The sequence below is a fragment of the Myodes glareolus genome, chromosome 3 (genome assembly GCF_982192425.1).
Source record: "Myodes glareolus chromosome 3, mMyoGla1.1, whole genome shotgun sequence".
In the NCBI taxonomy this organism is placed as follows: domain Eukaryota; kingdom Metazoa; phylum Chordata; class Mammalia; order Rodentia; family Cricetidae; genus Myodes; species Myodes glareolus.
In genome coordinates, this window is record NC_142028.1 from 46,949,330 (window position 1) to 46,963,192 (window position 13,863).

The window sequence follows — 13,863 nt, forward strand, 5'->3', positions numbered from 1 at the left end:
CCAATGGAAGAATGGATACAGCATACAATGAATGTTGAGATGTTTAGCTATAACGATGAATCCTGGGTAGGAGAAGCGATTTCCAAAGCTATGAGGAGACATCAAACTACCAGGTGTTTTAATTGTGGTAAATTAGGACATCTGAAAAGGGATTGCAGGCAAAGAAATCCTAGGAATAATATCTCCTCTGGGAATGACAAAAGTAGGAGATCTCAGCCTTCAGGTATATGCAGAAGATGTGGTAAAGGCCGACATTGGTCCAACGAATGCAGGTCAACAACAGACAGACAAGGCAACCCGATACCATCGGGAAACTCCTTGAGGGGCCTCTCGCAGGCCCCCAAGCCAAAAGTGGCCCAGTCATTCCCAGTTACGGTCGAAAATGTGTCTCACCAAGAAAATTAAAAACTCCAATGTCTGCCGTAAAAAGTAATACTGGTCTAAATGATGAATTACATGTGGAGAATGAGTCAAAAAATTCAGGAGGACAGAGTAAACGTATATTTTGGCAAACGTATATTAACGATCAAAGACCAAAGCTAAGAGTCTGTATAAATGGCATTTTTATTGAAGGCTTATTAGACACAGGTGCGGATGTAAGTATAATTACTCCAGAATCCTGGCATCCGAATTGGCCTCTTCATGAGGTAGATGTTCAGTTCCTGGGAATTGGAACCCTATCTCGTGTAAAACAAAGCACAAGATGGGTGGAATGCATAGGGCCTGAAGGGCAAATAGGAAGATTAAGGCCATATATAGCAAATATTGCAATAAATTTATGGGGCCGTGACCTGCTACAGCAATGGAATACCCAGATTAACATTCCTGTAGTTCCAGGAACTCACAATTCTGGGAAGGATATAATGAGGTATTATGGAAAAAGGTCACCAGCCATTCAGGCTGTACAAGAACACACAGCCAATAGCAAACCTTTAGAGGTACCAACAGCCCTACCTTTAAAATGGCTAACTGAGAAGCCAATATGGATCAAGCAGTGGCCTCTAGCTGAAAATAAGTTACAGGCTTTGGAACAGCTGGTACAAGAGCAACTAGATGCTAACCATATTGAAGAATCAACCAGCCCTTGGAATTCTCCTGTGTTTGTTGTAAAAAAGAAATCTGGTAAATGGAGAATGGTGACAGATCTAAGAGCTGTCAACAAGGTAATTCAGCCTATGGGTCCGCTACAATCTGGAATTCCTTTGCCTTCTCTATTACCAAGAGGATGGCCTCTTATAGTTATTGATTTGAAAGATTGTTTTTTCACTATACCTTTGCAAAAAAAGGATAGAGAAAAATTTGCCTTCACAGTGCCTATTTATAATAATTCTCAGCCTACTAGGAGATATCAATGGACTGTCCTCCCACAGGGGATGCTCAATAGTCCCACATTGTGTCAATATTTTGTTAATAAGCCACTGGAAATAATTCGTAAGCAATTTCCCAAGTCCATAATTTATCATTACATGGATGACATTTTATTATCTGATTCAAATAAAGATACTTTGGAAAGTATGTTTGAAGAAGTAAAGAAAGTTTTGCCTAGGTGGGGATTACAAATTGCCCCTGAAAAGATTCAAAGAGGAGATTCTATTAATTACCTAGGCTACAGAATAGGGTTAGAGAAAATTCGAACACAAAAGGCACAAATTAGGAGAGACCGGTTACGGACTCTTAATGACTTCCAAAGATTGTTAGGAGATATTTCCAGTCTACGACCAGCTGTTGGGATAACACCTGATCTAATAGTTCATTTAAACAAAACCTTAGATGGTGATAAGGATTTGAATAGTCCCAGAAAATTGACAGTTGAAGCAGAAAAGGAACTGACAATGATTGAGGAAAAATTACAGGAGGCACATGTGGATAGGGTCAACCCGAATCTTAGTTCCATCCTAGTCATACTGCCTTCCAGAATTTCTCCTACAGGGATTTTAATGCAGAGGGAAGATATTATTTTAGAGTGGATATTTATACCTCATAAACCAAGTAAAAAATTAAAAACTTATGTAGAAAAGGTTTCAGAATTAATTATAAAAGGTAAACTGAGACTTCGTCAACTAGCAGGTATAGACCCAGCAGAAATTATAGTGCCTTTTACTACTGAGGAAATAAGAAAGTTATGGGAAGATAATGAACCATGGCAAAGAGCTTGTGCTAATTTTTTGGGAGAAATTAGCAGCAACTATCCCAAAAGTGATAGACTTAACCTCATAAAGAGAACTTCTTGGATTCTTCCTAGAATTGTACGTGATGCTCCAATAACTGGAGCTCGGACATTTTATACCGATGCAAATAAATCAGGGAAAGCAGGTTATAAATCGGAAGAATTGAGTAAGGTGGAACAAAGCCCTTATAATTCTGTCCAGAAGGCAGAATTATATGCCATTCTTATGGTGCTAAGGGATTTTAAAGAACCTCTTAATATAGTTACAGATTCACAATATGCAGAAAGAGTTATCTTGCATATTGAAACCGCTGAATTCATACCAGATGACACAGAGTTGACTTCATTGTTTATCGAGGTACAGGACATAATTAGGAATAGGCTTTGTCCGATGTACATAACACACATCCGGTCCCATACCGGTCTGCCTGGGCCTCTAGCACAAGGTAACGCTGAAATTGACCAATTATTGATTGGAAGCGTTCTGCAGGCCTCAGAATTTCATAAAAAACATCATGTCAATAGTAAAGGCTTAAAGAAAGAGTTTTCCATTACATGGCAACAAGCTAAGGACATTATAAAGAGATGTCCTACTTGTTCTTTCTATAATCAAACACCGTTGCCTGCAGGGAGTAACCCAAAGGGTACTCAAAGGAATGAGATCTGGCAGATGGATGTGTTCCACTTTATGGAATTTGGTAAATTAAAATATGTACACCACACCATAGACACGTATTCAGGTTTTCAATGGGCAACTGCCCTGAGCTCAGAAAAGGCTGATTCGGTAATCACACATTTATTGGAAGTTATGGCCATCATGGGTATACCTGCACAAATAAAGACAGACAATGGTCCAGCATATGTATCTAAGAAAATGAAACGCTTCTTTGCTTATTATAATATAAAACACGTTACAGGTATACCAAATAATCCTACAGTTCAGGCAGTTATAGAAAGATCAAATCGTACTATAAAGGATATGCTAAACAAACAGAAAGGGACGAAAGATACCCCCAGAAATAGATTGCATAATGCTTTATTAACCTTGAATTTTCTTAATGCTAATGAGAAAGGAACAACAGCAGCAGAGAGGCATTGGATAATGGAAAAAACTTCTGAACTAAACCAACCTGTTTATTTCAAAGACGTGCTGACCTCTCAATGGAAGCCAGGAGATGTGCTACGTTGGGGAAGGGGTTTTGCTCTTGTTTCCACAGGAGAAGAAAAATTGTGGATACCATCAAAATTAATAAAGGTTCGATTTGAAGAGGAGAAACCTCTTGGAAAGGAGAAATGACAGCATCTACAATGATGATAACCATACAGGTGGTAAGAAAAGCATATAGAATGGGGGCAGGGTTCTGTTCTTATCTCCACAGGAAAACACTGATCTTTGAAAAGTTCAAGGGACCCTGGATATTTGAATACTGACAGATGGAAAATAACGGCCCAATAGGGACTATCAAGAAAACTGAATAGGTTCTGTAAGTACCATATACTAAATCATATTTCTAAATTTATAGAGCTGGTTTTAGAGTTGGACTCTGGCTCAGTCCCTCTCTAATTCCAAGCCTGTTGTTTAAAGAAAAACCCAGAGTTTCTGGAGTTTCTGTCTCATGTCAAGAGCCATGATATGGGACAGAAAGAAATATGAGTTTAGAAAACATCTTTACTTTTCTTCATATCTATCATACCTTCATTAAATATATCTATCATGTCTCTCATTGAATATAGGTATTCATGTATATGTCTATATAATTAATGTTTAAGTTTTCCACAATGAACAATGAGTTTTTCCTACAGTGACATTTGAAGTTTCCAGGAAGAAGATGGGGCCCCATAACAACAACTCCACCTGGTTGATATGACGTCATGATACTGATAGCGCTACTACAAGACCTGTTTTGGGTACCAGCTGCACAAGACGGTTCCAACGTGCTGAAATGGTGCACATCTTGTACAACATTCTGGCCAGACCTCCACAAAATACTCAGAGACTATTTGCAATTTTAAAAGACATTGATCTTGAAATTTAACCATCATTTTACTTTCACAGGATCCCCCAGAAAGAACGTCGCCCCCATGACAGCTGGAAGTAATTCTAGAGAACGACGTCCCCTCTCCCAATAAAGTTTGTCCTTGGGTTTAGGGACATCATTTAGGGGTTGGTTATAATTAGTATACGGTTGAGGGTTGGGGGAGGAATTTTATAAGCACAGGAATCCAAAAAAAAAAAAAAAAAAAGGAGGGATAATTGGATTATGGGATAAATAGATTTGTACTTGTGAGTTATTGCTTTTAGACAAACATATTGGTATCGATTCTTATATATTGATACAAAGTTAAATTATGTTGACTATTTTATGCATGCATGCTTCATGCTTCTACCTCTGTTTAAAACATTTTTATGTATTTGTATATATATATTGTATTGATATATGTATATTTACCATATTGCATTGTACACTTCTACCTCTGATTAAGATACTTATATATTGTTTATGTATTGATATATATTTACCATATTGCAATGTATACTTGCACATTGTTTATATTTGGAGGTCTCATTGTCCTCATTTATTGCACACTTGTTTATTATCTCAGTCTTTAAGTTAGATAGATATTGAGAATTATATAGATCAACAGTCATCTAAGTTTGTCATTTATAATTAGACTAATCAGGTTCTTTAGATATATAGAGATTATATTCAGTATAGATAGATAATCTTCAACCTCTTCAAAGAGCTGTAGAAAATGGCCTTTAATCTAATTCAGAGTTCTATGGTAGGGAGACACAATCACTCCTGGCAACACTGATCTATGCCCGAGAGAATGTTAAGCACCAAAGACACTCCACCTGGAGCCTTTCTTCTTGGCAGAACTGGCCTTTGGGTAAAGAAATGCTCATACCTCAACTACTGACAGAGTTACAGAATATCCGTAAATGGATAAAACAAGACTGTCATATCCTGCCAAGACAGGGTAAGATAGTTTTGAAGTTTCTTGCCTTTGAAAATGGTATGTCAGTTACATCAGGCCTTAGCCAAAGTTGGTTGCTTCAACGCTGCAAATGTGACTTTGGGTGTTTGTCCAGGTAGCCAGTTGTCTCTGCGATTTGTTACATGTTCTGGAAGTTGTTTGATTGCACTTCCTAATTACTCAGATAACATTATTTCCCTTCTCAGATCTTCGATGGGATTGAAGATTATATAAATGTAGTTACTTTCCTTTCATGACTTGGCCAAGTTATTTGTTATACAAGACTTAAGCTAGTTAGAATAGGATATTTGTATTTATTGTATATAATTTCGTAGGTTTGTACTTATTGTATATAATTGCGTAGTAGGCTTAGAACTCTCTTACTTAAACAAAAGGGGGAGATGCTGTGGGAGTTCCTTCAGCCAATCGCCGCTGAGTTACCAGCCCATTGGGGCGTGGTCTCTCCCTTTAAAAAAAGCAGCGGCTGTCCTCCACTTTCTCTTTGTCTTCCGGCTCCGTTTCCGGCCCCTGGACTCCTTTCCTGTTCGCGCGGAGGGGCTGTTGTCTGGGACGGTAATCTGTAAGTTTTTTCCCCTTTGAATAAATAACCATTATATTAATCATAATTCCAAACTGGTGTGGGATTGTCTGTGACTTACGCCTTCACTTGTCCTCCACACAAATGACCAGGCCAGGACTCTTCCCAAAGAATGGGTTTGTATTTAAGGGCCCGAGCAGTTAGATCGTCCTCAGAAAAGAAGTGTTTGAAAGACGTATGATGATCCTGAAACCGTCAGACAAGAAAGCTTCCGGCAATTTCAGGGGACGTTTGCCTACACTCGGGCTGCAGTATTTTCAGCCAACCTGACTGGACAGCAGGCCTGGGCCTCATCTTTTGGTGGAGTGAAAAAAGTTGAGCCAGTAAAACCAAATCTTTTTGTTTTACCCCACGTGCACTGGCAACGTCTTTATTGACCATTTAGGGCAGTCACATACACACAAGTACAAGACAATGAAGGACACAGGCCTGCAGAATGGTCCCATCGTCTCCTTCAGCATTGTCTGCCCTAACCTCCTCATGACCCTTCTCCGGGGCAGTCGTGGGGGCCTCAGAGAACGCCCCCTCCTCCTTGCCTCACACACCACTGCACAAAACCCGCTTGGAAGCCAAATCTTAATAGCAAGCAGCACCCACATACCTGGCTCCTTGCTGAGGGCAAGTCGGAATTTAAAATGTGAAGTTGAAGTCAAATGTCTCACTGCCAGCTAAAGTGGCATTAATTACTTCCTAAGTTTAAGTCTTAGAGTAAAAAATATTTCACTAGTGCCCACCATCCACCATTAATTGCTACGGAAGCTTCTTTGTGTGTTCCCACTCTCCTGTCTCCCCGTTTTCTGTAAAATAAAATTCTCTTGCTAAGTAATTTAAGTGTAAGTTCTTAGAATACTTAAATATCAAACTAAGAAAAAAATAAAAGTAATATTTTCTCAAATATTAGCTTTCTTTAATATGCCAGCATGATGCCTTATAGTTAAAAACAGATTTTTAAAGCACCTCAGGCAGACTGGGCCTGTAGCTCAGTGGGAGAGAGCTTGCCTAGCATGCTTGAGCCCTGGGTTCTAGTCCCTGGTACCCCCTCCACACACGCCTAGTTAAAGGGTTTGGATATCTTTCTCAGCAGGTACCAATTGTAAATAAGAATGAAGTAGGGGTCAAAATTGGAGACCAAAAGTGAAGCAGCTATGTGTAGTTAGTTAATTTCTAGTGTGAGCTGTAACTGAGTGTTCGGCTTCATATGTATTATTTTATATTGTACTTTTTTCATTGTTGATGGTTTGGACTTTAATAAGGAAAAACTCCATAGTTTTTAATGTCACAGAAAGAAGATATTTGAACAGTGTATTCTGGAAGCAATATACTAACCAAAGTGAATGCTTGTACATATTACGAGCCCTTTTCCCTAATGCCTCAACTGTCAAGTACTTAAAGCCTGCAAAATTGTAAGACTAGTCGCCCGTGCGGACTGACGTGAACATTGATGCAGTAGCGTGGAACCAGTGCTCGATGTTGAGCTGTGTTTATGCTCCAGAAGTGCAATCCTAGATGCTAACCAGCCCTCTGCCTCGTGATTTAATTCAATGCACGTGTTTCTTTGTTGCTTGGATGCAATGTCATGCGGCTTTTGCGCCTGCGATTTTTAGTTACTTTGCATTGGCACCTCCCTGGGAGTCAACCATACCCTTTTACTTGACCCACACTAGCCCTTCAACTGCAGCAGGAAGAGAGACGAAAAAAAAACATTTTGTGGGAAAATTGTTGAGATCCAGCACTCCAAATAAAACAAGAATAAAAGTTCATACTTGATGCCTTAAGCCACTCCTGCCCAAAGCTCTGAGGGGCTTAGATGGGCAGCTATGCTTGCTATAGTCTACTGTATTTTTTGTAGGATTGTTACGTTCACTAATGAAACTTGCCTGCTTAATCTCAAAAAAAAATCATTAAAAGCTTTTCTAAATACAATACTATAAAAAAATCGAAAATTTTAAGATAAAAATTTGTCCCACAAATGATACTATGTAATAAAACAACCGAATGCTTTCAGGTTTTTATTTTTAATGGGAATAATATTTAGTATTTACATGTAGTACTCCTCTCAGATTAACATCTAACAATTCACCACACAGAAAACTCTAGTATAAAAAAAGTATCCAAATTTGATGACTAAAAGTTATATATACTTATACACAGGTGATGTGAAATATTCCTTTACACTGTGTGAAGATATATCATTATGATTGGTTTAATAAAAAACTAAATGGCCAATAGCTAGGCAGGATTTTCTGAGAAGAGAAATTGCTGAGAATAAGGCAGTTGCCAGCTGGACACCAAAAGAATGCAAGACATTCAGGAGGTTGTTGAGGTTTTCTGTCCTGCCTGATTTCTGTCCTCCCACCAGTTCCCACAGCAGTTTAGTCTCGAAGAAAATCACACAGAGGTCTACATAAGTTATAAACTGATTTGCCCATTAGCTCAGGCTTCTTATTAACTCTTATAACTTATATTAGTTCATTATTTTAGTATATGTTAGCCACATGGCTCGGTAACTTTTTCAGCAGGGCAGGTCACGCCTTCCTTCTTTTGTGTTTGGGAGGAGTGGGCAGGAATGGGCTTTCTCCTTCCCAGAATAATCCTGTTGTTATTGCCCCACCTCTATTTCCTGTCGAGTTGTCCCACCTATACTTCCTACCTGGCTACTGGGCTATCAGCGTCTATTTAAGACATAATTGACAGAATGAAGAGAATTGTCCCACACCAGGAGGTAAAGGCTATGAGCCTTTTGGTAACACATAGTTGAGAAAAATGGGTTAATTTAAGCTATAAGAGCTAGTTATAAACAAGCCTAAGCTATAGGCCTAATCTTAATAATTAATAAGAAGTCTTTATGTAGCTATTTGTGAGATGGCAGGAAAGGAAAAAAAAATCTGCCTACATACAGGAAATCTAAATGTGGGCCTATATATTAATTTTTGCTTTTTGAAATTATAATATAATTGTGTTCTTTAGTCCTTCTCTTTCATCTATTCAAACTTTCTATGTAACCCTAGCCATTGCTTTCTTCAAATTCATAGCCTTGTTTCCTTTAATTGCTGATGTATTTGTGTGTGTTTGTATGTGTGTGTGTATAACATAGAGATGATAGATAGATAGATAGATAGATAGATAGATAGATAGATAGATAGATAGATAGAAATGTCAAATATTCGTAAGTGGTTCTTTTGTTAATTACATCCCTACAAGATTTAGGTAGGAGCTATGAAAACAAATCTAAACGTATTTTTAGGGAGGCCTGTGGGTGAAAGGAACATAGTGTTTTCTTCAGAACACAGTTCTCATAAGTGTAACAAAATCATTAAAGAGCATATTAAATAAGAAAACTGTAGGCGAATTTTTTGATAAGTACTGATAAATTTACTCAACACATTTAAAACCTCATTTATGAAACGTTAAAGTTTGGTTCACTCAGAAGACAAAGAAGAATCAATATATAAATTAATAAATGCAATATTTGATATGAATAGATTAAAATAATATAAATTTCCTGATCATAGACTAAATATCTAAAAGGTCTTTGACAAAATCTAATATGTCAAGAATGAAAACACTATACTGAATGAGATAACCCAGACCCAAAAAGATGAATATGGTATGTACTCACTCATTTGTGGACTTTAGCCATAAACTAAGGTCATTAAGCCTATAGGTCACAAGCCCCAAGAAGCCAAATAACAAGGTGAACCCCCCCAAAAAAACATATATAGATCCTCCTGGAAATTGGAAGCAAACAAGATTGCAGGGCAAAAGTGGTGAGCATGGGGGTGGGGTCAGGAGGGGTGAGGTTGGGGGAAAAAGGGAGAGGGGGAGAGGGAAGGGAGAAGGGAAGGACTAGCAACAGTTTGGGGGAGTGGGAGGGTGAGGATGAAGGAAGGGCAGATATAGGAGCAGGAAAAACGATACCTACATTAAGGGATCCATTTGAGGGTTGGCAGAAGACTTGGCTCTAGGGGGAATCCCAGGTGTTCACGGGGATGTCCCCAGCTAGATCCTTGGACAGCAGAGGAGAGGGTGCCTGAACTATCTTTGCTCCACTATCACGCTGATGTATCTCGAATATCACCACTGAATCTTCTTCCAGCGATGGATGAAGATAGAGACAGAGACCCTCATCAGAGCAATGGACTGAACTCCCAAGGTCCAGTTGAAAGACAGAAAGAGGGAGAAGAGGAGCATGGAAGTCAGGACCGCGAGGGGTTGGTCCACCAACTGAGGCAATGTGCCTGTTCTAATGGGAGCTCACCAAATCAAGCTGGACCGGGTCTGAATGAGCATGTGATCAAACCTGACTCTCCGATTGTGGCTGACAATGGGGGCTGACTGAGAAGCCATTGATAAAAGCACTGGGACTTGTTATTATGGCATGTTCTGGCTTTTTGGGACCCTAGTCTATATGGACGCACAGCTACCTAGGCCTGGATGTAGCTGTAGCAGGGAGGGTCTTGGACTTCTCACAGGGCAGGGTTCCCTATCCTCTCTTAAGCAGGGTGGGGGTGGGAGGAGATGGTGTAGGGGAGCGGGAGGGGATTGGGAGGAGGGAAGGAAGTGTAAACAATTGAATGGAAAAATAAAAAGAAAAAAAAAGAAAAGGAATAAAAAGAAAAGGAAAAAATAATGAAAACAATAAACAAATGAGGAAAATGTGTAACTGATCTCTTTACTAAAATGCTGTACTTACAAACTAAGACTAAATGAGAGAAAATTCATAACATTTTCATTAAAATTAGAAAAGAGAAAGTGTCTGTCTACTTCCTCCATTCATATTCAGTATAGTACCTGAATTCTTAACTATGCCATTTAAACCAGAGGAAAAAAATAAAGTGACTAAAATAGAAAATAAAATAAATCAAATTATCCCTATGCACTAATGATCTTATACGTAGGAAATTCAAAAGACTTCACGAGAAAAACCTTAAACTTGGTAAACCCTTTCAGCAAAGTAGCAGTTTGGAAAACTAATGTATAAAAATATATAGTTTCCCTATATTTTAATAACTGACATGTTGAAAATAAAATTAGGAAAGCAATTTCACTATAATATTTACAAAACGGACATTCTGGAATAAAACTAATAACAAAAAACCTAATAACTGAAAAACTTCAGTGAGAACTGGAGAACCTATGAACAGAACTGAAGAAGACAGGAAATGAAAAAACTTCTTGTTCCCATGGATAGGCAGATTGAAATCTGTAAAAATGACTTTATTCCCCAAACTTTTCTATGATTTCAATGAAATCACCAAGAAAACTTCAATGTCACTCTTCATAGAAATAGATACAAAATCCTAAAATTCTCATAGAAGCATAAAACATCCCCAAATATCAATAATCCTTAATAAAGCAAACTGTGCTGATAACATTACAGTACTCTATCTGTCCTCATACTGTATAGATAAATAAATAAATAAATAAATAAATAAATAAATAAAAGAACACAGTAATGACAGTTAAAATAGAAGACTAGATCAATAGAATGGAAAAGAGGATCAAGAAACAAAACAAGATATCAGGTTTTTAACAAAGAGGCAACAGACATACATTGGACAAAGATAACACTTTTATCAACAGTGCTAAATCTGCACAAAATCCACTTGAAACTGTCAAATTCTCCATGTAAGATCTGGAATTCTGAAAGAATTAGATAACAATTAGCTAAACCATTACAAGATTTGGTCATAGATAAGAATTTCATGAGAGGACTCTAACAGCTCTAGAACTGTGACCAAGAATTTATAAATGTGATTAAATAAACTGAATAGCTACTATAGATCAAAGAAAATACTTGATGACATAAAACAGCAAGTAAAGACTTCTAAATCAACATACCAGCATGAAGTATCAGTACAGATCTATATTCACTCAAACACTATCCATGATAATCAGGTTAGAGAATGAGCCTAGGTATCCTTGAAGAAACAGAAGAATGGATAGATAAAATCTAAACAACTAATAACAATCCTTCTCAAACAACTGAAGAGTCAAACAAAAGAGCAGTTTTTCATGTGTATGCATGTGACATCAACATTACACTGATGTTAAAGAAAAATAAGGGCTGTCCAAGAAGTTAAAAGCCAATGTATCTGATGACCTGAAATGTAAATGAATCAGATGAATAATTTAACACTGTATTAAATTGACCATATGATGTGGTCAGTTAAGTTTCTTCTTTAGATCATTGAGATTGCTACGTATAAACATGCTTATAAATCTAATATACTACAGTAAAATATTAAAGGGTAAAAATCACAAAATATCAGAAAATGAATGAAGATAAAGTATTTAAAAAATTCTAATAAACGTTTTAAGTAAAGAAAACTCTCAAAAATTAGACATAGAAAGGTTTTACCTCAAATAATGCATACTACTAATCCACAGCAGCATATAATTTTCAATTTTGAAAGGGTAAAGCCTTTATATCAAGGATAGTAACAAGGGAAACTGGATTCCCAGTCTCATCACTGTTATTTAGATAGGACTACAAATTTTATCAGAGCAGTTGAACAAGAAACAAAAGCAAGTGAAAGCAAAATAAAAAAAAATCAGAATTGACATCATCTTTGTTCATAAAAATCATAAATCTATTGAATAGAAAACTACAGAGTGTTCAGGAAAATATGTTATAAACAAATTTAGCAAATTATAACATATATTATTAACTGATAAAAGTGTCATAGTTAGTTACCAATAAAGAACTACACAAAAAGAAAGAAAATTCCAAACTATTTTAAAATAATTAACAAAATTAAATCCTTTTGAATCTCATTAGCCAAGTCTTAAAAATTTAAACATCAGAAATCTTTTAAATTGATGCACATATCAAAGAGCTTAAAAGTATTAATAGTCTTAAGAAATTCATATTATACAAAATAATTGATATGTTCAATATTAATCTCTATTAAATGTCAAAGGCATGCTTTAGAGAAAGAGAAAATAATAATAATTATCTAGTTTGTATGGATCAACATAAAAGCCTAGACTTGTCAGTGAATCTACAGACAACAGAAGCATCCTGTTTTCTGACTTCAAACAGCATTACATAGCTTTTAATCAAGTAGTGTGGTATTGAAATAAAACAGACACAGAGACCAAAGGAATATACTCGAAATTCCATAAATAAATCTATATAAATACAGCTAACTAACTTTTGATATGGGTATGTGAAATATAAATAAAAAATACATTTTCTCTTTTGATAATTGCTTTGAAAACTATGTGTACAGATGAAAAAGAATGAAACTGTGCATTATCTTGGTTAATAAAAAATTATTTCAGAATGAATTCAAATCATCAATGTTAGAATTAAATCTAAAATTCTCAAAGAAAACAAAGGGGAAATGTCTTGATATTGATTTGACAATATCAATTTTAAAATCTTTTTAAAAATAACATTAAAGGAAAAAGCAACACAAGACAAAGGAAAACTTGCCAAAAGATTCATTTCTGCTGGATAAATTTCTTAGAGTTACAAGGTGTTAAGCAGGTTACTGAAGGAGAAAATTAATTAGTATCAATCTAACTGTGCTGTGAATCCCTTGGGATACAATAACCAGTCGTCTGACAAAATATGTCCACTGGTGCAATAGTGGCCAAAAGGTCAGGGAAGTAACCAACTACTTTTCAAGTTGAATTCCATTCCACAAGTTTAAACCCATCCTTAGCACCATTATTGGATCCTAGAGACTGTCACTAAATGAGTCATAAGCTTTATTGTAGAACCTAATACTATTAGACTCTGAAACAAGTACAGTATTAAATTAACTCTGAATAACTTGTCCTTATGCCTATAGATCTCTCAACATTCATCAGAGAAGCATATTTTCGAAGTGACAACAAACACATAAATCCAAAACTTGTTAAGTTGTAGAGAACAAGAGATTAAATGATTCATGGACATAACCTCTTTTCCCAAGGTTCAGAGATTATTGGCGAAGAGAACATATAAACATTGTAATGGATGACTGTAAGGAAACATTCTCTGGATGCAGGAGGACAGTAGCCCACATGACTTTATAGCAGTTGTTACAACATGCACGAGACCACAAGACCAACAGATTTCAAGTCAGCCCTGCATGAATAGGGAAAGTTAGAACAATATGCTACCTGG